The sequence below is a fragment of the Hoplias malabaricus genome, chromosome 12 (genome assembly GCF_029633855.1).
Source record: "Hoplias malabaricus isolate fHopMal1 chromosome 12, fHopMal1.hap1, whole genome shotgun sequence".
Lineage (NCBI taxonomy): Eukaryota > Metazoa > Chordata > Actinopteri > Characiformes > Erythrinidae > Hoplias > Hoplias malabaricus.
The window spans coordinates 2,631,115-2,657,502 of NC_089811.1; the positions used below are offsets into that span (position 1 = coordinate 2,631,115).

Sequence of the window (26,388 nt, forward strand, 5' to 3'; positions counted from 1 at the left end):
CAAAACAAAACAGACCCATGTGCTGAAAGAGTACATAACAGACAAGGAAACACATGGAACGTGGCAAAAACGTGACATAGAGACACGGAGCAGGTCATGGAATGATTCTACATTGATTAATTTCACTCTGTGTGGAGTGAATATGCACGCGCCGTGACTCCTCTATCAGCGTATTTACACCAGAATCAAAAAGCTAATTATGCCAGTAGGGGGCCAGTGAAAAGCCTACATATGTTCTATTATATTATAATTAAAGTGCATAACGGTCAGAAAAGGATGAGGATTCCAAAACAGATTTCTGTATCAGCCCTGATCTCCATCCTCAGAATCAGACTGAGGCTCTAGCTCTAAAGGGACCATCAGTCATTTGCCCCAATGGTCCCTCTTCCCATTATGAAACAACATTTATTCTGACACCTAAAGGCCTGGGATGTATCAGACATGAAATAAAACCTATTTAAACATGGCCACACTCTTGGAGCATATACAAGTTAATAATCTATTAGAAAAAAAAAACGTAAATAGAAATGGACTGCATCTTTTTGGTTAAAAAATGATCGATGGCACCTTTAAATCTTGCGACATTATGCCGTTCCTTGGCTCATTTTTGATGAAACATGTATCACATTTTGCAGTAAACAGAATTAATGTGAAAAAGCTGAGTGTGTAAATTAGCAGCATGAACGAAAATGACCCCTGTGTGTCTCCAGAGACCTGAACAAGACGCTTCCCTGACTCAGTCTCTCACATACACTTCTCTATTATTTAACTCCTGAAATATTTACGCCCGTCACTCCCACATTAAATGTTTAATCACTGTGCAGGATGCTGTGCTCTTTGCCTCCACAGGTTAAATATAGAACATGCAAGAAACAATCCTACAACACTCTGATGTTTCAAACATTCTTCAGCAATACTGCTTTTAATGGATGCTGCTGGTCTTGAGCCAAATGTCCAAAGTTGTGGACACCTAGTTCTTTTGAACACAGAGCATGGCCTGTACACCTTGTAAATCACTGGCATTGTCCCAAACAATATTTATAGCTTTCATCTTTCAGACAAAAGACAATCACGCTCCAATCTCACTTTAGGACTGAAAAAAATAAACCGCCAAAAAAGAATGTAATGCGGTCAAGGAGCTCTCACTGAGAAAAGGAAGTACTCAGATAGAAAAAACCTTCTGGTTCTGGTTTGGCCCATATCCTTCCTTGTCAAGACCCACAAACCAACTGCACTGACAGCACCTGAGTTGACTCACCCTGCTCGCCACGAGGACCACTCAAACACCAAAAACGGTGTCAGGCGGATGTCTCGTTGGGGGCATCCATTTTATAACGGTCACAACAGCCATAACTTTGCCAGAGTGGGTCAGATCTATTGTGATGTGTCAGCTAAATGAGCATGTTCAATGTGTGGTTCATATGTATTTTGGCCATAATGGCATTGGACCAGCTGAGCTGTGTCAGTGCTAGAAGTGGCTCATATCTGAGCAGGCACCAAAAAAAAAAGGACATTGGCAGTCAACCAAGAACTGGCTGCTGAGAGCCAAACTGTGACTAATATTTAACATTTGGAAATTATAGTTTTATAAGGCCCCCCCCCCCGAGACTTTAAAATGGATCGTGTAAAATGTGTTTTTATGGGAACCGAATAAATAATTGATAGATAAATGATTTTAGCTGTGATATACGCCATTCTCTTTCTACACTCTTAGACATGAAGTAACTGTACAGTCACATTATTCACTACAGGTACAGACAACGTAAATGTCCCCTCAGAAGGTCCACCAGTGATGGTATAGTCCAGCTGTGTTCCCTTGTGTTCCCGGTTTAATGTGGTACATTAAATTCTGTTCTCCATGAGAAAGAACTGTTAGAAGCAGATTCTGTTTTCAGCAGATAAACAAAATGAAAATCCCAGAGTTGATGCAACTTTCAAATCTACAGTAAGATCACGGTACATTTATGTTCCCTAAGCAAAGTGATTAAGTGACGCTAACAAGGTACCACCACAGTGAGAGTTTTGAGGTCATGAGGTCAAGCCCCTCCCTGCCGTTGTTTAGCTGAACCTATGTGTGCTTTTAGGTCCTTTACACCTTTATTTGCTACACATGGAAAACACGGGTATTTCTTTTTTAATTAATCCGAGAACTTACATTTACGTTTCGACACAGCTGCTCGAGATGAGGGTAGGTACCTGAGCTTTGCCTGACGTAAACAAGGACTACTGACGTGCAGACTGACCAATTAAATGGTTACAGAGAAGGTTATCGACCAATAACGGTAGCTCAACAGTCAGACCGTCCAATCAGAAGATTTTAGGCTACTTCACCACGCTCCCTTCTCACTCAAGCGAACCAATCGGAGTAGGGGAGGGCGGGACTAGTTTGTGAACGAAACTTCTCGAAGTTCTATGTAAGCTCTAGAAAAACAAAATGCCGGACGTTTGTGAAATTCCGGCCGGACATTTTTTAAGTCTAAAAAAGAGGACATGTCCGGGTAAAAGAGGACGTCTGGTCACACTATATATACAGCAGTTTACTATCAGTAAAAGTTCCTTAATGGATTCCAAATGGGAACCCTAGTCTTTTTTAGTTATCATACATTACTTGTTTAGTCACATCAGATTTCACCAAAAGTCCTTTAGACGACCAACATTTGTGAGTAGTTCAATCTGGCTAGCTAGCTATTGCTAACACAATGTTGTTACCTTGCTATACATTTACTAGATTTAAAGTAACATTAGGTAGGTTTTTAACTTAATAGTATAGCTTCAAAATCATTCTGATGTTTCACTGACTTGTAACAGAGAGAACAGAGCCTCTATCATTGGTACTCCGGTCTCAGCAGTGCAGAAACTGCACTGTGTAACATTGGGAGGAGGGTAGGAAACCACCACCCCTGCTGCTTTTACTGCCTGAATGGTGCAAAAAAAGGAATTAAACTTTGCACCTGTAAGCTGAGCCAGGAGCAAAAACACCAAACCTTACCTAGTGTTCCTTTAAGAGGATTTCACTGATTATGTTCTGTAACAGGGCTCTTCCACTTGCTCTGGGTTTGTAAAAAACTCACTACACAATGAAATGTAATCAAATTAAAGTGACATAAAGATTTAATTTCCCATTTCTGCCTGCACTGGCTCATCTTACAGTGTGCATTCTCATTTTAAAAGCTCACTGTATACATCAGCGCAGTGATGTGGCCATTGTGTTATGCCTGGTATTACAGCAGAGACCGATACGGTGGGCTCCAGTTTGTGCTAATTTTATCACTCCATCAAAGTCCACCTATGCCATGACCCTCAAGCCTTTCTCTGATCCTAGCAAGCAGTATTTACTTTGGCTCTCTGAGCCATGCAGCTGACATCCATTATCTGGTCATGAGACCCGAGCCCACATCGGCTCACACTGCGCCCTGGGCACCACCAGATGTGGAGATTTACAAGAGAAAAGAAAACAGAGTCATGCAGATGTTTGAGAACATGACTGGTGATGCAATGCAGAGTGAGAAAAAAAAGAGAGAGAGAGAGAGAGAGAAAGAGAGAGGAAGAGAGAGAGAGGGGAAGAGAGAGAGAGAGAGAGAGAGAGAGAGAGGGAGGAAGAGAGAGAGAGAGAGGAAGAGAGAGAGGGAGGAAGAGAGAGAGAGAGAGAGGAAGAGAGAGAGAGAGAGCGAGAGAGAGAGAGCACATTTCAAAAGTATTCCTTGTCGTAAATCATATAATTACCTAATTAAGATACTTTAAAGTGCACCCATTTTGCACACACCGTTAATTTGTACAGCTGCCATTTGAAAACAATGTCTTAATAGAATGGAATGCTCTGAAGCAACTGCACATGAGTCTTACATCATCGTGCATGAAGCCTAGTGTCAGACAGAGGTGCATGCAGCCTCTGAGCACCGGGCTGTGGAGCAGTACCTGATTTCACTAATGGTCTCGTGGCTGAACACAATTAAATCCTCACACCAGTGCTTCAACATCTACTGTAAAGCCTTCCAAGAAGAGAAGAAGCTGTAACTGCAGTAAAAGGGGGAAATGAATTACATTTTAGCATGTCAATAAAGCAAATAAGACACAATATGAACTGAGTCAGAGGTTGTGTGAAAGATGACAAGAGAGAGAGAGAGAGAGAGAGAGAGACAGAGAGAGAGAGAGAGAGAGAGATAGATAGATAGAAAGAGAGAGAGAAAGAGAGAGAAAGAGAGAGAGAGAGAAAAAGAGAGAAAGAGAGAGAGAGAGATAGAGAGAGAGAGAGAGAGAGAAAGAGAGAGAGAGAAATAGATAGAGAGAGATAGATAGAGAGAGAGAGAGAAAGAGAGAGAGAGAGAGAAAGAAAGAGAGAGATAGAGAGAGAGATAGAGAGAGAGAAAGAGAGAGAGAGAAAAGCTGGGTGGGTGGCTAATGAAAAAACACATGATAGAAGCTCAGTGAACCCTCCACACGCCAAGCCTTTGTTTTCTCCTTCACTCCCACACCCTTCTCTTCCAGTGCCAGTGTCATAAGGCATTGTGTGCAAGCTGAAGAACACACAGGAGAACACACACACACACACACACACACAAATATACACTCTCCAGCTATTGTTTTCTGTGGGCAAGGACCGAGGAGAATAGAGAGAAGTGTAACCCACAGGATGCTGAAGAAGCTGAGAAGATTTCTGTGGCAGCGAAGGATATGGAGGAAGGTGCTGTTGTGCTGTGGTGGATCTGGGCTCAGTAAAGTTGGCGGTATCCCAGGTTTATCCTGATTTTTACAGAATCTCTCCACTTTCACAGGCAATAACAGGAGCAATTCAGCACCATACAACAAGAAGAGAACTGACAGAGGCTTAGTGAGCCCTGCACTGGGGTGGATTCCTGTCAGAACGCTCCCTTTCTAGTGCTGAAGGGTTTGATAAAGCAAAGGACAAGCTGAAGCGTTTGTGTAGGAAGATAGGAGTATGTCATTTAAAAAATCAACATTCTTGGAGCTGTCCCCCCACCCCAACACCTGGATAAACCCCTGGAAATCCCATTCAGAATGTTCTTAAATATTTAGTGACCTCTTGTTTTTACCTCTTCTTCCCTGTTTACACAATGCAATAAACATACTTGAAAAACTTAGAGGAGCTTCAGTTCCATTTACAAAACTCTGGGTACTGAAGCCAGTGCGTGTCCGGATGAGTTCGGTGTGTGTGGCCAGCCACTGTTACTGCTGTGCATCACTCACCCAGAGTAAACACTGTTAGCCCTTTTCTATCAACAAGGTTCTATCAACAGTTCATTCCCCATTTGGAGCATCTTCTACAAAACTTGGCTCCTGAATCAAAAAGGTTTGCTTCTGAAAGTAAAGAATGGCGTGATTCGTAATGGCATTCCTGAGCATGTTGAGATAAAGAAGCTCCAGAAAGAGCTCCATTTAGTGTTATATTGTCCTCAGTTGAGTTGTGATGGGTGAACATTGACGTGCCTAAGTGCCCTGCATCTCCAGGAACCCATGTTCTCTTGGTAAATATGTCTACAAACTCTCGGTTTCCATGGTCCTGGAAAACAAATTATTGCACCATGTGACCTGAGAGTTTTTAGACATATTTACCAAGAGAACATGGGTTTCTGGAGATGCAGGGCACTGGAAACATAGTTACAACATTTATATCAGAACATCTATCTATCCGTCTTTACACTTATATAGCGTCTTTCTAGACACCCAAGGACGCTTTACAATCCACACTGCTCAGAACACTCTATCCTCACACACACACTGGCGAGAAGCAGCAGCCAAACGCACACAGCGTACTCTGGACCTCAACCGTCCACCTGGAGGACTGCATCGGGCACAAGGTTTTCACCCAGGACAGAGTGCCAATCATTATCTGGGCACACACTCATTCACTCACACACCAGGACAGTTATTAGAGAAGCCAATTCACCTACCCTCCATGTTTTTGGACTGTGGGAGGAAACCCATGCAGACACAGGGAGAACATGGAAACTCCACCCAGATGTGACTTGAACCCAAGATCCCAGCGCTGAGAAGCAAACGTGCTAACCACTAAGCCACCGTGGAAAAATATTCTCACAATGTAAAGAGGAATTGCCCATTTTTAAATTGTGTTAATATAAAATTTTAATACAAGCTTGTGTTCAGATGGCAGCATGTGTTTAGAGTAAAACATTGATTTCCACAATGGGCTGAGTTCACTTCTATTTATGAGGGATGTTCACAAACCTTTGGACATACAGTGTACAGGCCGCCTTCTTGTAGCATTACCATTGTGTAGGCACAGGTGTTTCTGAGCAACAACAATGTTTATTTATGGTATTTCCTGCACCTTCTTCAAGCACAAAGCTGAGACGCAAACAGGAGAGCGCAGGTGATGTAAGAACCGTGTATTTGCTCAGCATTACCACTGAGTGAGGCTCGTTCTTGGCTTAATAACATACCACTGAGCTTCAAATGGCACTGCTGTAATGACTTGAAATTCCAGTTGATCTGTGCTGTGCTGTAAAGCTGAAAATTGTAAGGCATTGTGTGTTTTACTGTCTGTGAGAACGGTATGATCTGTCCTAGCTTGAACACAGTCTACATTTTATTTGCCTGATTTCTCTCACGCTGAAGCTGATTGACCCACACTAATTGGTCTGTTTCTTACGATCACTTTTCACAATTACTCTGGTGACAGGTACAATATTGTCACGGTTGGACAGGACAGACAAGGGAGGAATCTTTTATTTAACAAAAAACAAAACAAACAGGAGCAAGGAGTTTCACAAACTAACCACACGAGCGAAACAGGAACAGACAGACAACCGAGAACAGGGGTAGCCATGGGAGACGCAGAGAAAGAGAAACACACATCTACACACACAAGAACCGACCAGGGAACACTGAAACAAAGGGACTATATACACAGAGCACTGACAAGGAACACCTGGGGACAATAACGAGAGGGCAGGGCGGAGCTAAGGCGGGACTAGGGCAGAGACAACAACAACAACAACCAGAGACATGTGCTACATGAGCACACAGTGAAGTAAACAGACAGGACGTTACAAATACAAAGAATAAAGTTTGAGTGCTTTTATTAGTTAATAAACCTTTTAACTCTGTAAAATTGAGTTTTAAATGTTTGCATTTATAGACTTATTTTTTCATGTTTTAGAGACGTTTTTGTCCCAGCACAAGAATCTAATCATGTTACAAATGAAAGTAAATTAACTGTTAGAAGTCTTGCACATGCCCTTTTACTATTTTTATTGTTATTTATGTTCTCACCTGAGCAGGGAACTGGACCATCATCTTCTGTATAGATGGCATTGTTGATATTATAACGTATAATTCATTCACATTTATAACAAACATTTTAGGATCAATATTTTAAGCATGCACCAGCTTTGTGAATTTTTGAGAGACACCCACCATTGTTTAAAACTATTTTATCTTCCCTGGGATGTTGCTGTAGTCTCTGAAGTTCTTCATGATGCAGGCGGGAGGAGCTTTACAGCGGTTTTGGCATTGGGTATTTCTGCAGGTGTTGGAAGATTTCTATTGGTTCATTCTTCATGAAAAGTTCACATGATGTGAAGGACAGCTGCGGTGTTCAAATGATGTAAAATCCACAAATATGGAGATAAATATATTTAATTAGACAGCTGCAATAGACAGTATGGCTAGACACAATCCCTCTGCTACTTTTTTTTCAGGCTGAGAGACTAAACAATTCCCTCTTGCATCCATTTTGTGAAGAATAAATGCAGAATCGCTTTATTATTTTTACAAAAATGTATGATGACAGGTGCAAGGGTGTTAGCATTGTTAGCTCAGTGACATTTCTACACATCTTTCAGGGCTGTTGACATCACCGGGATCGCTGGGTTTTGTAATAAGGGAATAATGAACAAAAGCATGAATTTAAACAGATATCGTGTGGTGTGCTACAGAGTACTGTATAAGAAGAACAATATGGTCTTAGGCCAGAATGCCCCGCGAGTTTAACTGGAAAAAAGTTATTCATAGAGGAAAGCAAACACCAGAGCTCAGTGTTTAAGGCTGTGATTTGAAGCACCCTTGCTTTCTAACCCTGAAGCCTCACAGGTGTAAACCCATGGGCATTTTTTTTCACCCGGCATTATGCAAAGAATTTGAGTCAGCCCTCGGAAATACACGCGCCTCCAGAACAACTGGCTGATCCAGTGCACTCACACACACATATTCACACTCACAAACAGCAAAGCCTCAGAGAACCGTTTCCCCACACTGACAACCAGGTGAGAAACAAACAAACAAAACAAGTACTTTGGCTGGAGCTGTGAATATTCTGGCTTTAATCTGCATCCAGAATGTAAACCACTATTTATTAGCCAATAAACAAGCAGCTGTCACCCAAAGTTATAATGGAAATGTATGAGGCGAATGTGAGAGAATATTAGTAACACTAGAGACTTTATAAAGTAGGAGGAGTCAGGTCAGCAGTTGACAAACTAATGGGAAAGTTTGTAAAGATAATCATGAGTTTGTTTACATAGAAACAAATACGTATGTTTACATACTTCATTATACAGAGCCAATCAGATCACGGGGAAAGGCGACAATAGAAAAAGCCTTCTTGCCCTCTGTCCTCATGGAGATAGGCGCAGTAGCCAGCCCCCTCTGAACCAAATGCTACAAAATATTCATGGTTTTTGCCAGATTTTAAATATGACTTTATCCCATTCCCATTCAGAGATAAGAGCCTGTGTGGTATGAACAGAAATGAATGTCCAAGGATCGAGATTAGACCGATTTTCCTGTCACATGTTGATAGATCCCCTACTGCACAGTTCAACTGATCTCTTAATTATTAATGAGTAACTAATATGAGTCACACAGCTCCAGGGACCTGGAGGTTGTGGGTTCGATTCCCGCTCCGGGTGACTGTCTGTGAGGAGTGTGGTGTGTTCTCCCTGTGTCTGCGTGGGTTTCCTCCGGGTGACTGTCTGTGAGGAGTGTGGTGTGTTCTCCCTGTGTCCGCGTGGGTTTCCTCCGGGTGACTGTCTGTGAGGAGTGTGGTGTGTTCTCTCTGTGTCTTTGTGGGTTTCCTCCGGGTGACTGTCTGTGAGGAGTGTGGTGTGTTCTCCCTGTGTCTGCGTGGGTTTCCTCCGGGTGACTGTCTGTGAGGAGTGTGGTGTGTTCTCCCTGTGTCCGCGTGGGTTTCCTCCGGGTGCTCCGGTTTCCTCCCACAGTCCAAAAACACACGTTGGTAGGTGGATTGGTGACTCAAAAGTGTCCGTAGGTGTGTGTGTGTGTGTGTGTGTGTGTTGCCCTGTAAAGGATTGGCGCCCCCTCCAGGGTGTGTGCCTGCCTTGTGCCCAATGATTCCAGGTAGGCTCTGGACCCACTGTGACCCTGAACTGGATAAGCGGTTACAGATAATGAATGAATGAATGAATGAATAACTAATATGAGCTTCTAAAGAATAAGCACAGGTGTCAAATTCACGTCCAGAAAAGTACAAATCCTTTCCAGAATGTTTTTGCCACTGACACCTCAGAGAATGGTGCGAGATGATTAGGGAAGTCGATATGCGACAGGAGTGAAGTCCTGGAGAGGATCTGTACTTTGGTCAGCAATGAGTGTATAAACTGACTCAGGCATTTCAGGAAGAGACACAATAAAAACTGCCTTCTGTGACTTTTCCCCTTCCGACCTTAAACCTAACTTTAGCACTCACTCTAAACCACATTCATAAACTTAATCCCAAACAAACACTTCTTTCTAACACTAACTTCAGCTTAATCCTAACAATAACTCACCCTAGTTTTAAAATCTACACTAAACTTTAACCTAAAGCTAATGCTAACCTTAAACTGGCCTCAAAACATAAACCATAACTTGTGTTTAAACACAAACCCAAACATAAACATAAACCTAAATATGCACTTTAAACTCAACCCTAAACCTAAGTCTAAACCAACACCAGATCATAAAAGAATCATAGAAGTGTTATGAATATCATAGTAGTTAATAGTAACTAATGCCGATTAATATTATCAAATGCTTCTGGTGCTCGTGATTTGTTTTCCATAAGGAAATGTTATGGACACATTGAACATCTGTACCATGGACAATTTCTCTAAACCCCCGGCTCCGTTCTCACGATATACTGCGCTACAATGTAAACAATCAGAGAAGAGCACATATGGTTTTGTTGGGAAAGGAACAGCTACTCTTCCCAAGTGGAGCTTGTCTGGAACTAAATTTAACTCTGTCATTGAGACGTCTACCTCAGGGCCCTAGCACAAACATACTAATGGATTCTTCTCCAATAAAACTTAGATGATTGTAAAAATACCCAGAGGTGCAGGGACGGTCCCATGACACAGTCCTGCAGCCTTCAAATCAGTTCTCAACAACTGTAGTGACACAGAAACGGCTGCTGTCTGAAGCTGCCTGGATTAGTTTGTTTTGCTCTGAAGCTACAAAGCTAATTAACTCTATATATCCCCAGGTTTGTAGCATCAGATACTTTAAGCTGCCCCCACAAGACATACTGCACAACGTCCCCAAATTCGGGAGACGTCTAACTGTGTAAACAGGAGCCGAAAGTGCTACAAAACTAAACAGAACAAGTTACAAACAGTGAATTAAAACTTACAGACAAGTGAAACTTTGGTCAGGTACAAACAATATATACATACCGTTCTACTTTAACAGACGCAGAGCTTCTGAATGTAAACAAACCAGAAGGAAAGGCATTTCCCCACAATCATTTATGTTCCTTTTAAGATCTCTGAGAGGTTTGTAGCAAGGTAACACTTAGTTTTCTCTGTTTCACCCTCCTTCAAAGGTCAGGAACCCAATGACAGGGGTATGACCGGGGTGGCACCATGAATGCTGGTGGGTGGTGAGTTGTGGGGCAAATTTATGCTACTAAAATCTGGAGTCGTGTCCCCGTGGCTTGAGTAGTTTGAGATGTGAGTCTCTACAATTAACCATTTTACACCAAACCACTCCTGAATGATACATTTACTCACTGACAGATTCTGAAAATCTATAGACATTTCCCTTAAAATGATATCATCCATTCAGATTTTCACCCTGTAAACGGTCTCCTAGCAGCAGTAAGAAATGCTCCAGATCAGATTTAGCAAATAAAGCGTGTCCTAGGGCTGGGAAATTAACCGAAAATTAATCAAAATCGACATTCAGAACTTCTAATCGACATAATCTTCATTCATTCATTCATTCAATATCTGTAACCCTTATCCAATTCAGGGTTGCGGTGGGTCCAGAGCCTACCTGGAATCATTGGGCGCAAGGCAGGAATACACCCTGGAGGGGGCACCAGTCCTTCACAGGGCAACACAGGCACCCACACAAACATTCACACCTACGGACACTTTGAGTCGCCAATCCACCTGCAACGTGTGTTTTTGGACTGTGGGAGGAAACCGGAGCACCCAGAGGAAACCCACTCAGACACAGAGAGAACACACCACACTCCTCACAGACAGTCACCCGGAGGAAACCCACTCAGACACAGAGAGAACACACCACACTCCTCACAGACAGTCACCCGGAGGAAACCCACTCAGACACAGAGAGAACACACCACACTCCTCACAGACAGTCACCTGGAGGAAACCCACGCAGACACAGAGAGAACACACCACACTTCTCACAGACAGTCACCCAGAGGAAACCCACGCAGACACACGGAGAACACACCACACAGACAGTCACCTGGAGGAAACCCACGCAGACACAGAGAAAACACACCACACTCCTCACAGACAGTCACCCGGAGCGGGAATCGAACCCACAACCTCCAGGCCCCTGGAGCTGTGTGACTGCGACACTACCTGCTGCGCCACCGTGCCGCCCCGACATAATCTTCTCTATATCAATTATTTTTATTCTGTTATGTCCCCACTGTGTGTTCATGTACTGTCCCTTTAAAACCATGCTACCAAGCTGTAGTCATGTGATTCTGCACCACAAGGAAGCAACCTAAACGCAGAGGCCGACCGAGCAACGCGAGCAGCTCGTACCAAAGAAAAACACAGTGTCTGTGGTTTGGACGCGTTGTGTTTTGACTTTAATTAAGACAACACTAAACAAGAATAAGTTAAATAAAAACGCTGAGGAAAAGCTGTTTCACCGACCAAAGCACAATCACACACCAAATATAAACAGTGCTCAAATAACACAAGAGGAACAAGCTCCCAGCAACATTCGAATAAATATCCCAGCTAAATACGGAGCATATTTACAGCACAAGCCTCGTCACTGAACTATGAGTGTCAAAAATACTAAAGCAATATAATTCTTTATTAATCGTAATCGAGGTAAAATGTACAATTAATTGGTTGGAGTCTATAGATCAATGCTAGGAACAGTTCAAGAGAATTTTTCTTTTTCTAACGTTGGGGTGTCAGAGACAGTAGCTTAACTGTTTGTGTTGGTTGTCGTCTAGTCTCTCATTCCTAGATTCTCTTCAGAGAGTCTGCTACCTTTTGCAAAGAACCACCTACTCCTGCAGGAAAAGAAATCTGACACAAACAAGTTTGCTATTTTGCCATGACGTGTAGAGACAGTTTTTCACGTCAGAACGATATATAGGTGCCTATAGAGAGCCAATCAGAATGCAGCTGGCAGAATCCTGACAGTGAGGCCAGATTCGTGGACTCAAAGTATCAGACCCTCCTTCAGCCTGTGGGCGGAGCGTCTGTGGCTGAGACTTGTTGTCCTTTAGTCCTTCATTAGTGGACACACTGCTGTCTGTGTTCTGGAGGTAACAATGTATGCAGAGCAACAACTGGAACACAGTCTGTACAAAGTACTCCTGTATGATCAGTGGACTGCAGATAATAGAAAACGAGTTTAGAAAAAGTGTGCAGTGGGTCAGGCATCATGTTTATGAATGTTATGTTCCTTCTTAACTACATTAGCCTTGTAGTTCCAGCTAAAGCTAACGAAGCAAACTGAGGACCACCTGGTCCTCTCACAGTGCACGCTCGTATCTCTGAATCCCCCACTCTGCAAGCCAGCTCTCAGTTCTCCCAGCATGCCCTGCAGCTATGAAAATAACCATAGCCAGATCACATTTAGTGCTGTTTTTAGAGCTGGGGAAAAAGCACATGGCATGCAAAAGAGCCTGAGCTCCTCGGAGCACACAGACGGCCGGAAATCTGTAACCGTGTTTATTCCATTAATCCTGCTGTTGTGTGAGTGGCCAGGACGCCCCGCTGATACAACACAATGCTTTATGCAAATCAGAGCTCACTCTTAAAGCTCCCTGTGTGGGATAGGCATGAAGGACAGAGAGCAGAGCAGGGCAGGGAACACAGGGCAGGGGAGGTACCTCTCTGCTGATAAAAAACAACTTACATTTAACCTAAAATTCAAAGTCACTGCTCTCTCGAGTTTAAAGGTCTTCTAATGTGAACAAAGCATGCAGATGAAGTGTATTTCATCTTCTTTAGGTGTAATACAAATGTAGCATTAAGTTTTAAAGCTTTTTGTGTAACATATAATTGTAACTCAAAATTAAAACGCTCTCTTGCTCTTCTGTCGTTTTATGGTTACTGTTGATTAGTATTAAAAATGGCAATTGTCATTTCATTCAACAAAAAAATGGCATGAGTTTTGGTTTAGATGATGTTAGATTTCATGCACATATTGGGCAGCACAGTGGCACAGCACTCTGTCACACAGCTACAGGGTCCTGGGTTTGTGGGTTCAAGTGCCACTCTGGGTGACTGTCTGTGAGGAGTGTGGTGTGTTCTCCCTGTGTCTGCGTGGGTTTCCTCTGGGTGACTGTCTGTGAGGAGTGTGGTGTGTTCTCCCTGTGTCTGCGTGGGTTTCCTCCGGGTGACTGTCTGTGAGGAGTGTGGTGTGTTCTCCCTGTGTCTGCGTGGGTTTCCTCCAGGTGACTGTCTGTGAGGAGTGTGGTGTGTTCTCCCTGTGTCTGTGTGGGTTTCCTCCGGGTGACTGTCTGTGAGGAGTGTGGTGTGTTCTCCCTGTGTCTGTGTGGGTTTCCTCTGGGTGACTGTCTGTGAGGAGTGTGGTGTGTTCTCCCTGTGTCTGCGTGGGTTTCCTCCGGGTGACTGTCTGTGAGGAGTGTGGTGTGTTCTCCCTGTGTCTGTGTGGGTTTCCTCTGGGTGACTGTCTGTGAGGAGTGTGGTGTGTTCTCCCTGTGTCTGTGTGGGTTTCCTCCGGGTGACTGTCTGTGAGGAGTGTGGTGTGTTCTCTCTGTGTCTGTGTGGGTTTCCTCCAGGTGACTGTCTGTGAGGAGTGTGGTGTGTTCTCCCTGTGTCTGTGTGGGTTTCCTCTGGGTGACTGTCTGTGAGGAGTGTGGTGTGTTCTCCCTGTGTCTGCGTGGGTTTCCTCCAGGTGACTGTCTGTGAGGAGTGTGGTGTGTTCTCCCTGTGTCTGTGTGGGTTTCCTCCGGGTGACTGTCTGTGAGGAGTGTGGTGTGTTCTCCCTGTGTCTGTGTGGGTTTCCTCTGGGTGACTGTCTGTGAGGAGTGTGGTGTGTTCTCCCTGTGTCTGCGTGGGTTTCCTCCGGGTGACTGTCTGTGAGGAGTGTGGTGTGTTCTCCCTGTGTCTGTGTGGGTTTCCTCCGGGTGCTCTGGTTTCCTCCCACGATCCAAAAACACACATTGGTAGGTGGATTGGTGACTCAAAAGTGTGTGAGTGTTTGTCGCACTGTGAAGGACTGGTGCCCCCTCCAGGGTGTGTTCCTACCTTGCGCCCAATACTTACGTGTATGCTCCGGACCCGCGACCCTGAACTTTTTTCTTTGTTTGTTTGTTTTTTTGAGTACACAACAGTTCCTGTAAAATGAGAATGTTATTTTATGAATTTTTAATTTAATGAATTTTATTATGTTTCTATATTACACAAAAAAGCTGTGTTTCCCACTGTCATGATCTTCCTGTGACTCTTTATCAGGGTAAAGTCATGCCATTTAATAACTGCAATTTCAGCAGCTTCAAGAGAACGGCGTCTTGCAGTGTGATTAGGAACATTGTCTTGCGTGAAATGCGCTGGCTCATTGGGAATTGTTTGCAGGGAAGGACCCGTGTGTTGCGTTTGATAGTTTAACACCTGTTAAACACCTGTATGAGACCCAGCTCCTGCTGAACTTCCCTAAACAATGATGGTTCCTCCTCCAAACTTTGCTGATGTATTCACATACTTTGGGTTCAGTCTTTTTCCCAGTTGGGCACTGAACATATTTCACATCTGACCCAAACGTCTTAACAGAGCACACCCTTTAATCTTCTCCTTTGTCTGGCACTAAAGGTTTACACACTCTCTCTTTTACACAAAGCCTTAACAGCAAACCTCGACCTATACGTAATAATACACAGCGTTGTGATTGGTGTAGAAAAGTGAATAAAAAATGACGTCCTACATGCAACAGGCTAAGTTTCAGTTCCCTGCTTTGGCAGGAACACCACAAAATATGAAATCTGTGGCAAGACTCCTAACCTACATGTGTAACATGGTCATGTCTTTGATTAGAGGTAAAGAGTTTATTCACTAGTTAAGATTATACTTAAAGACTTGACTTGTTAGCTCCGTTAACCTCCTTTACACCAAGAAAGAAGGGCGACAGTAACCTTGGTCTCAGTAGGTGGAAGGAACTGTGTAAAGATGATTGTTTGCCAAATTATAGCTTTGAGCCTTACACCACCAGATCTGAATAGACCCAGGACGCTACAAATTCCCGTCTCTCCAGGATATGGCACAAAAAGGTGAAGTGAAAGCCTGTGTTAGTTTGCTTTCCTCATAACACCACGCATGAATGTCCTAAAAGCTGCTCTCATTTTCCAGCGTCCAGCATCCCACACAGAGCAATTCATCTCCGAGCACTCCCTTTCTGTAATACTTCAGTTCCTACTCACTCTGTGTCATCACAGCCATCTGTTGCTCTTCCTGGTCCTAACTCTAACCTCACCACAAATAACCACAGAGACATGCTCTTACTGGATACACGGGAATACAATCTTACACAACGCTCGCTCTTAAATACACTCTCACCACCCTGACAATGACCGCTGGCCAGAAAATAAACACGGCTCATTCAGAAGACTAATGCCTGCTTTCGTAATGATGGACTTTACCTCATCGTGACATCAACAGCTGGAACGTTTGAAAGTCCAGAATATGAATCTGAAAGGATTAAAGGAAGGGTATCGGGTAGGTTTCAAGTAAAGGTACATTTTTTACTTCCCCTAGAGAAGCTTTCAATGAATGGTTCCTTAAAAAATGATTGTTGTAAATGAGATCTAGTGAACAGTCAGTTGATTTGTAGGTTGTAGGAAAATTAGACTCGTGTAAGTATCTGAGCCCAGGCCAAAACAGCAGCCTTACAAAGGTGGTAAAAGGAATAACAACCAGTGAACTGGAGACAGGGTAAAGGGGCCTAAAACCCATTATCCTCTATCCACTGCAGAGATAACAGTAGTTATAAACGTGACAGTCGTCTACACTCTGTCTACACCCCAGAATGTAAAGGAACATGTCAGTCGTGAAGTTGGGGATTTCCTATAAATTTCATATTATTTTATCTTCATAACCCTTATGGACTTAACCTATGTTATTTCCATCCATCCATTATCTGTAACCGCTTATCCAATTCAGGGTCACGGTGGGTCCAGAGCCTACCTGGAATCATTGGGTGCAAGGCGGGAATACACCCTGGGGGGGGCGCCAGTCCTTCACAGGGCAACACACACACTCACACACTCACACCTACGGACACTTTTGAGTCACCAATCCACCTACCAACGTGTGTTTTTGGACTGTGGGAGCAAACCAGAGCACCCGGAGGAAACCCACGCAGACACAGGGAGAACACACCACACTCCTCACAGACAGTCACACGGAGGAAACCCACGCAGACACAGGGAGAACACACCACACTCCTCACAGACAGTCACCCGGAGGAAACCCACGCAGACACAGGGAGAACACACCACACTCCTCACAGACAGTCACCCGGAGGAAACCCACGCAGACACAGGGAGAACACACCACACTCCTCACAGACAGTCACCCGGAGGAAACCCACGCAGACACAGGGAGAACACACCACACTCCTCACAGACAGTCACCCGGAGGAAACCCACGCAGACACAGGGAGAACACACAGTGACCCGAGGTGGGGATTGAACCCCTGACCCTGAGAAGCTGTGTGTCTGGGACACTGTTGCATTACCCATGTCATACTCAGAAAACTACTAAGATGTAACACCTCATGATACGATAATAGCATCATAATCACCTCTACGTCCTTGTTCTGGATCTCTTGCTCTGCAGGTTTTATTTTTCTCTCACACTGCATTTGTCTAGTTTCATTCCTTTCATTGTGTTCTATGAGCTGCCGTCTAGAGAGAAGTGGCTGTTCTCATCATCTTCATATCTCTCACCACTGCAGCTATCACGTTACATCATCAACAAAGACATTGAAACCGTATTCATCACCCTTTCACACAAAGCCAAGGCTGGAGCGCAGTTCCAATGCCAGTCCATGTAAAATTAAGAGCTAATGAATTAAATTCTTTGTTCTTGTGTGCATATCGACAATAATATAATGAGATACATACGATATCTTTACTAGAGTTGATGATGAAGATGGCCATATCGGTAGCTACAGCTTCAGTGCAGATTAATTAGGCTTTGCTAATTCCAGTGTAGTCTCACTCCCCCTGTTCACTCACATAAACTTCAGTGTGTGTGAGGACGTGCCCCATTTTTATAGTTTTCCCAAACATGTGCATATTTCTGATTGTTGGTGCCAAGATCATTGCATACATCGCTATCTACTTAGATTAGATTTACACAAGTACAAATGCAACATGTATTTTTGCAACATTGTTTAAGTTGAGCATTAAAAATCTAAATCCCTGCTAGTGATGTATAGGACCACAATGTTTTATGAGTATATCGAGGTATCAGATATCAAATTTCCCTGTTGTGGGATTAATAAAAATAATCCTGTATTATATACTGGCTGTGATTTTTGAGGTGCTTGTTTTTTTAAAAAAACGTACGTAACAGTGATTTAGTACAAATTAGTGCTTCCAAAATAACAAATTGGGCGGCACGGTGGCGCAGCAGGTTAGTGTCGCAGTCACACATCTCCAGGGACCTGGAGGTTGTGGGTTCAATTCCCGCTCCGGGTGACTGTCTGTGAGGAGTGTGGTGTGTTCTCTCTGTGTCTGCGTGGGTTTCCTCCGGGTGACTGTCTGTGAGGAGTGTGGTGTGTTCTCTCTGTGTCTGCGTGGGTTTCCTCCGGGTGACTGTCTGTGAGGAGTGTGGTGTGTTCTCTCTGTGTCTGCGTGGGTTTCCTCCGGGTGACTGTCTGTGAGGAGTGTGGTGTGTTCTCTCTGTGTCTGCGTGGGTTTCCTCCGGGTGACTGTCTGTGAGGAGTGTGGTGTATTCTCTCTGTGTCTGCGTGGGTTTCCTCCGGGTGACTGTCTGTGAGGAGTGTGGTGTATTCTCTCTGTGTCTGTGTGGGTTTCCTCCAGGTGACTGTCTGTGAGGAGTGTGGTGTGTTCTCTCTGTGTCCGCGTGGGTTTCCTCCGGGTGACTGTCTGTGAGGAGTGTGGTGTGTTCTCTCTGTGTCCGCGTGGGTTTCCTCCGGGTGACTGTCTGTGAGGAGTGTGGTGTGTTCTCCCTGTGTCTGTGTGGGTTTCCTCCGGGTGACTGTCTGTGAGGAGTGTGGTGTGTTCTCTCTGTGTCCGCGTGGGTTTCCTCCGGGTGACTGTCTGTGAGGAGTGTGGTGTGTTCTCTCTGTGTCTGCGTGGGTTTCCTCCGGGTGACTGTCTGTGAGGAGTGTGGTGTGTTCTCCCTGTGTCTGTGTGGGTTTCCTCCGGGTGACTGTCTGTGAGGAGTGTGGTGTGTTCTCCCTGTGTCTGTGTGGGTTTCCTCCGGGTGACTGCCTGTGAGGAGTGTGGTGTGTTCTCCCTGTGTCTGTGTAGGGAAATGAAAACATGAACGGTGATCTCCTTCACAGCATTTTATCTTTAAGAACTGTAGTATTATATCCCCCTGTATCCCCCACCCTCATGAAGAGAGTGATGGTAAAGCCATGGTAATAACTACCTGCTCAGAGCAGTGTGTGTGTGCTCTGTGTGCTGTGTTTGTTATGGTGTTGTTTAGACAATGTGGAGTGATGACTTTATCATGGACACGGCGTTCCAAAACTTCTGCCACTCGGGAGCACGATAAACATCCTCTCGGTAAACAACCGCCAGCGTCTGAGCGGCACACACTCCTCTGATTACTCTATTACCACACATGTCAGAACAGGGGAGAGAGTGATAGAGAGAGAAAAAGAGAGGGAACTGTGGGAAGAGACAAAGATGGAGAGAGAGTGACGTTAATCCAGGAAATCTCTCATTCCATTCTCTCTCTCTCTCATCATTGCCCCCATCTCTCTCCCATTCCCCATTATTTGCTATGGTGATGCTGCAGTGGCTGGTAACAATGTCACCCAGTCAGGAGGGGGCACCATCACTCCCCGGTAACCCCCAGCTGCTCCCACCCCATACAAATGCACATCCACGGACTCCTTCCAAACACTAGGACCCTCACAGACAGCTCCATTTTAACATGATCTATGCCCTGTATGCTGCAGTGATTTACTCGTCTCTTTAGGATCTCATAACAAACCCTGCTCCCTTTACAGCCCAGTGCCAACTGCCTTCTCCACAAACAAGGCAAAGAGCAGAGCTTTTCCCCTGTCTGACATCTTCGGGCTACAGAGCCACACTCACAGAATCCTCAATGAACTGCAGCAGAAAGAGAAAGAACCCCAGCTGAGGCTTCCTCCAGCTCTCCCAGTGCATACGACTCAGAGAAGTGCTCTCAACTCCGCTTACATTTACAACATTTAGCACACGCTCATTCAGCCGCTGAACCAAGAGTCAACACTGAACCCTAGAAAACTCACAGGAGAAGACCATTCTGTCACAGATATCCACAGCTTCTTCCTGAACTGATGAAAATGCACAGCAGACAGAGCTCACACAGACAAAGTGGAGTCTCAGTTCTATTGTTCTATTCTATTATTCTAGAGTCGTTTTCAAAGAAAGCTCCACCCATTTTCCAAAACTTATACGTAAACAGATAATGGAGATGTAAACAATCAATCAGGGCCTGTTTCCCTAAAGCATCTCAGTCATAAGACCATCATAACTAGTAGAGCACGTTCAATGTGGTGCTTGTTTAACCATTAAAAAAATAAAACTCCTCCAGGGAAAACCAAACGTTTAGAAACGTATTAGGTGTAGAAACAAGATTTAAAGCTTTTTTTGTGTGTAACATATATTTCTGATCTGGAGGTTGTGGGTTCTGCGTGGGTTTCCTCCGAGTGACTGTCTGTGAGGAGTGTGGTGTGTTCTCCCTGTGTCTGCGTGGGTTTCCTCCGGGTGACTGTCTGTGAGGAGTGTGCTGTGTTCTCCCTGTGTCTGCGTGGGTTTCCTCCGGGTGACTGTCTGTGAGGAGTGTGGTGTGTTCTCCCTGTGTCTGCGTGGGTTTCCTCCGGGTGACTGTCTGTGAGGAGTGTGGTGTGTTCTCCCTGTGTCTGCGTGGGTTTCCTCCGGGTGACTGTCTGTGAGGAGTGTGGTGTGTTCTCCCTGTGTCTGCGTGGGTTTCCTCCGGGTGACTGTCTGTGAGGAGTGTGGTGTGTTCTCTCTGTGTCTGCGTGGGTTTCCTCCGGGTGACTGTCTGTGAGGAGTGTGGTGTGTTCTCTCTGTGTCTGCGTGGGTTTCCTCCGGGTGACTGTCTGTGAGGAGTGTGGTGTGTTCTCCCTGTGTCTGCGTGGGTTTCCTCCGGGTGACTGTCTGTGAGGAGTGTGCTGTGTTCTCCCTGTGTCTGCGTGGGTTTCCTCCGGGTGACTGTCTGTGAGGAGTGTGGTGTGTTCTCTCTGTGTCTGCGTGGGTTTCCTCCGGGTGACTGTCTGTGAGGAGTGTGGTGTGTTCTCCCTGTGTCTGCGTGGGTTTCCTCCGGGTGACTGTCTGTGAGGAGTGTGGTGTGTTCTCCCTGTGTCTGTGTGGGTTTCCTCCGGGTGACTGTCTGTGAGGAGTGTGGTGTGTTCTCTCTGTGTCCGCAAGGGTTTCCTTCGGGTGACTGTCTGTGAGGAGTGTGGTGTGTTCTCCCTGTGTCTGTGTGGGTTTCCTCCGGGTGACTGTCTGTGAGGAGTGTGGTGTGTTCTCTCTGTGTCCGCAAGGGTTTCCTTCGGGTGACTGTCTGTGAGGAGTGTGGTGTGTTCTCCCTGTGTATGCGTGGGTTTCCTCCGGGTGCTCTGGTTTCCTCCCACAGTCCAAAAACACATGTTGGTAGGTGGATTGGTGACTCAAAAGTGTCCGTAGGTGTGTGTGAGTGAATGTGTGTATTGCACTTTGAAGGACTGGGTCCCCCTCAAGGCTTTGTTCCTACCATGGGCCCAATGATTCTCGGTAGGCTCCAGACCCACCACCACCCCGAAATGGATAAGTGGTTACAGACAATGAATGAATGAATGAATGAATAATTCTGAGGGGCTAATTTGTTGAAAAAAATAATACAATTGTCACTTTTAACACTAAACAATAGTTCCCATAAAAATAAAAAGAGCAGGAGAGTGTTTAGTATTTGTACATATACTCATAATCCATCACAAAATGCAGTGTACAGTCGATTGACCCTAGAATCTATACCATAACGCAATTTGTCTTACTAATGACGAAGAAGATGGCTGTGTCTGATACGTCCTGAGTGTTGTCTCCTAAAGCAAACTAAGGTCTGTAATCCTGCAACATCAGAACATGACCTCACTAATGCTGCTACGGCTGCCATCAAATTCTCACAGCAATGTTCCAATACAAAGTGTAAGGGCTCTTACTGCAAGAAAAGAAACTCCCAATTAATATCCTTCATTCAGAATATTAACACAGTAACAAGTGATCGACTATATCCTCATTGAAGACTGTGGACAGATGCTTACATCCACTCTCCATAGCACTGTCCATGCGGCTGAGTACAGTGTCCAGCGAGATCTGAACAGAGTCCTCTCCCCTCTCACTGACCTGAAACATTTACTGTGCGATCTGTAACTTATGTAACCACCCTGCTAAAATCATACTGGACCCAGGGCTATGTGGTGGTCCAGCGTGGGCCCTGCTGCTCTTTGGGGGTCCCGGAGTGACCACTGAAGTGTCAGCGTCCAGTCCTGTTTCCCTGATCACATTATCCTGGCGTCCTCTCTCCTCTGTTTACACAGACGAGGTGGATGTTTACGTTGAGCTGTAATCCTCAGTGAGGTTGTGTGAGGTGGTTATCTTTTACAGCCATCGAGTCCAGTAAGGTCCAGTTGAGCTATTTCCCGTCTTGTTTACCTTTAGAAAATGCTCTGTTTTTGTTTTTTTTTAGATGCTAAAACTGAGGATGTAAGATTAGCTCTCCCTGGTATTTACACTACATTCAGGCTGGTGGAGCCCTTAAAAGGGGAACTCCACCTATTTTCTAGATGCCCTGTAGTTTGATGTGAAATGGTTCATTGTAGAGGCACTTACTGACTCATTTCTTTACAGTAGGTGTGAAAGGAACCAAAGGGCAGAAAGTCTACAACATAGTGGTAGACAGTTTATTTATGATATATTTATAGGTGCTGAATGGTACCTACTAGGCTCGGCTCTATCCTGTGTTTTTCACAAATCTGTCAGTTGGTACATGGTACATTTTTAGTCCCTGTTCAAGTGCACTTCAGAGTGAGCTGAGTTGGGACAAAATGTGAAGTGTAAACTTTGTAGAGCGCTGATTGGGCCAAAGAGACTTGTCAATGTTTTTGGACTGTGAGAGGAAACCGGAGAAACCGGAGAACGCACCACACTCCTCACAGACAGTCACCCGGAGGAAACCCACGCAGACACAGGGAGAACACACCACACTCCTCATAGACAGCCACCCGGAGGAAACCCACGCAGACACAGAGAGAACACACCACACTCCTCGCAGACAGTCACCCGGAGGAAACCCACGCAGACACAGGGAGAACACACCACACTCCTCACAGACAGTCACCCGGAGGAAACCCACGCAGACACAGGGAGAACACACCACACTCCTCACAGACAGTCACCCGGAGGAAACCCACACAGACACAGAGAGAACGCACCACACTCCTCACACAGAGTCACCCGGAGGAAACCCACACAGACACAGAGAGAACACACCACACTCCTCACAGACAGTCACCCAGAGGAAACCCACGCAGACACAGAGAGAACACACCACACTCCTCACAGACAGTCACCCGGAGGAAACCCACGCAGACACGGGGAGAACACACCACACTCCTCACAGACAGTCACCCGGAGGAAACCCACGCAGACACAGGGAGAACACACGACACTCCTCACAGACAGTCACCCGGAGGAAACCCACACAGACACAGAGAGAACACACCACACTCCTCACAGACAGTCACCCGGAGGAAACCCACGCAGACACAGAGAGAACACACCACACTCCTCACAGACAGTCACCCGGAGGAAACCCACGCAGACACAGGGAGAACACACCACACTCCTCACAGACAGCGTTAATTGAACCCACAACCTCCTGGCCCCTGGAGCTGTGTGACTGCGACACTACCTGCTGCACCACCTAAATGTGAAGTGTAAACTTTGTAGAGCACTGATTCGGCCAAAGAGACTTGTCTGTCACAATGAACTGCAGACAACCAGCACTAACTCGCCATCTGTAAAATCTCCAAGCTCCTGCAGGGAGCTTCATTCTGTTTGTATTTATGTTTTGCACTGCATCCTAACGTTTTTGTGAATTATGTTGTAATCTCTCTTCTGTGAATAGAGTTTTAAAAACATTGAAACCTAATTTTAAAAACGATAACCATTTCATATTAACAGAATAATAACATTTCCACATAACGACTGTCTGTAAGGCGGCTTTATGAGGTGGGCGTCTAGTTCCTGTCACCACCGCTGCAAACATTTCTGAACAAGTCAGCTGCTGCACAACCAACCTTTCGGAAGGGCCCTGGCCATTAGCTTCAACAGCAAATTTGAAAAAAATGTGTGGAATTCTCCTCCAACTCCCAGTCCACAGAAGCTCTCAGACACTACTCACACTTCCTCATTCACTAACAAGCTACACACACTCACTATGAGCTCAGACACACCATGATATGATGGACAACACCTCTTTAAGTCAAGGTTAATAACAGGCAGCTTGTCCGTGTTAATGTGTATACATATACATGCTGTAACTCTCCTGGGTAGGCTTGTAGAATAGATGCTGAAACTTTGTGGTGAGGGTTTGATGGCATGCAGCCACATGCCCATTAGAGGAGTCAGAAACTCGTGCTAGAGGACTAGTATTGGCTCAGTCTCATCACATCATCCTGAAGGTATAGGATGGTGCCCTGACACTAAAAAGTTGCACATCCACTGCCTCCAACTGATACTTGGCACTGAGCACGGTGCCCTTAGGCTCGTGTGTGTGGCTGCTGCAGGATGCGTTGTCTACAAACGTTTGGAGTGTATCTCAGCACATCCAGAGGTCCACAGAAGATTTTATTACATGGAAGCAATGCACAGGCTTGTCATAAATTCACTGAAGACACACAACAACAACAACTGCTTTCTACAAGTCTAGCCTGAATTATACAGGAGTATGACATTATCTCAGTTTGAAACACACACGAGCTTCCCTTCAGTGCGCAGGTAAATCACAACAACAGCAGCGCAGTTTACCATCATTGATATCACTCATATTACTCGTTGTTATAAGAGCCTCTTACCTTGCTGCAGAGTCCTGTGTTTAACAGCTTCGGTGCTTCCAGGTCCTCCCTCACATTCAAACGCGCCTTCCCTTCAAACGCTGCAGGCACAATCCAGCAGCGCACTGGCACTGGCACTGACACACACACACACGCGCGCACACACACACACACACTCACACACATACCGGCGCGAGCGCGCGCGCACATTCACGCACGCTCCGCCCACTTTCATATAAGCCATGCCGATTGGCGGCCAGTCTCCCCGCCTCCGCATCAGTCGCCGCCCCCTGTGCTGTGATTGGACACTCAAGGCGCCGGCTCAGGTCACAGAACTGTAGTAATCAGCTGCATTTACTCACCTTCCCCGCTTCATCCGCGGTCATTTCACTAGTGAGAGGTTGAAGGGAATGTGGATAACTCTTGTGCATAAATCTGCATTTTTTAAAAGCCACACGGTGTTTACTGCTTTTGAAGAATAGCTTATTTTGTAAAATCATTGCCTGTGATTTTGTGGCCTCTTTTATTGTTTCTCTCTCCAGTGCTGTGTGTCCACTCACTGTCCCCTCTGTTAGAGACCCCTCCTTCGGTGGTCCACCTTGTGGCTGTGAAGTTTGAGACAGTAGCTCATCTGTTGCTGCAGGGTTTGCGTTGGTTGTGGACACAGGACGTCACTGGCAGATCATTTTTTGTCGGTGGACTATTTTCAGGGCAGTGGAGGAGTGGGTGTAAAAACAAGAAGGTGGTTGTAATGTTAAGGCTGTACAAGCCTATGAGTTTTTACCTTCCCAGTAAACAAGGAACGTTCCTGGACGTTCAAAATAGGTCTAAAAGTAGTCTGTCCGTCAATGACATATTTTAAACGTCAATGGACGTCCAAAATCCATCTTAATAAGTTAGTTATCAAGTGGTGACCAATCGATAACGTCAGTGGACGTCCAAAACGCGTTTTATACAAGTCATTTTTTTCGGGACCAATTAATAACGTCAACGGACGTCCAAAATACGTCTAATAGTCGTCTTTTCAAAGTCTGTGTTTGGACGTCTTTTCAACTTTCATTTTCAACCTTAAGAGAACGTTGATTAGACGGCAGTCATTACGTTATTTCAACGTTGAATCAACGGCTAATTGTTTACTGGGTATTGATTATTTACAAAAATATTGAAACAGTATTTTTAAATCTGAAGGCTTTAGAACACTAGAGATGAGTCTTTTTTTGAAAAATATATACATTTCTGCCCAGGCTCTGTAAATATTATTCTGATATGTTCTTTGTAGACACTTGGTACAATGTCTCTAAAAGTCTAAGTAAAAAGTGTGATGTCAGCGCCATCTTGTGGCTGAGAGAGAGACCTGACGTGTACACACGTGAAATAAACATGGCGACATTACCACCCTTTGCAATAAGTGAGGTTTCCTTTCACTCTCAAGGAAAGGAATAAAAGGGAATATGTGTCGCTTTTCCATCGCATGGTACACACTCGGCTTTTCTTTTTAAGTCCCTCCTCATGTGCGGTTCAAAGTGAGCCAAGTTTGGACTAAATGTGATGTGCTGACTTTGGATAGCGCTGATTGGCCAGAGACATGACCATGGAATGCAGACATCCGGCATAAACCCATCATTTGTCAAATCTCCT

The 26,388-nt window shown here is 45.0% G+C and overlaps 1 protein-coding gene across 1 annotated transcript in view; it reads right to left on the reverse strand.

Annotated features, from left to right (window-relative positions):
- Positions 1–24,901, reverse strand: part of calcrla (calcitonin receptor-like a) — a 55,335-nt gene extending 30,434 nt beyond the window's left edge. The window contains exon 1 of the mRNA XM_066640969.1: positions 24,772–24,901. The gene's annotated coding sequence lies outside the window, so the exon portion shown is untranslated. The remainder of the gene's footprint in view (positions 1–24,771) is intronic.
- Between the last annotated feature and the right edge of the window lie 1,487 nt (positions 24,902–26,388).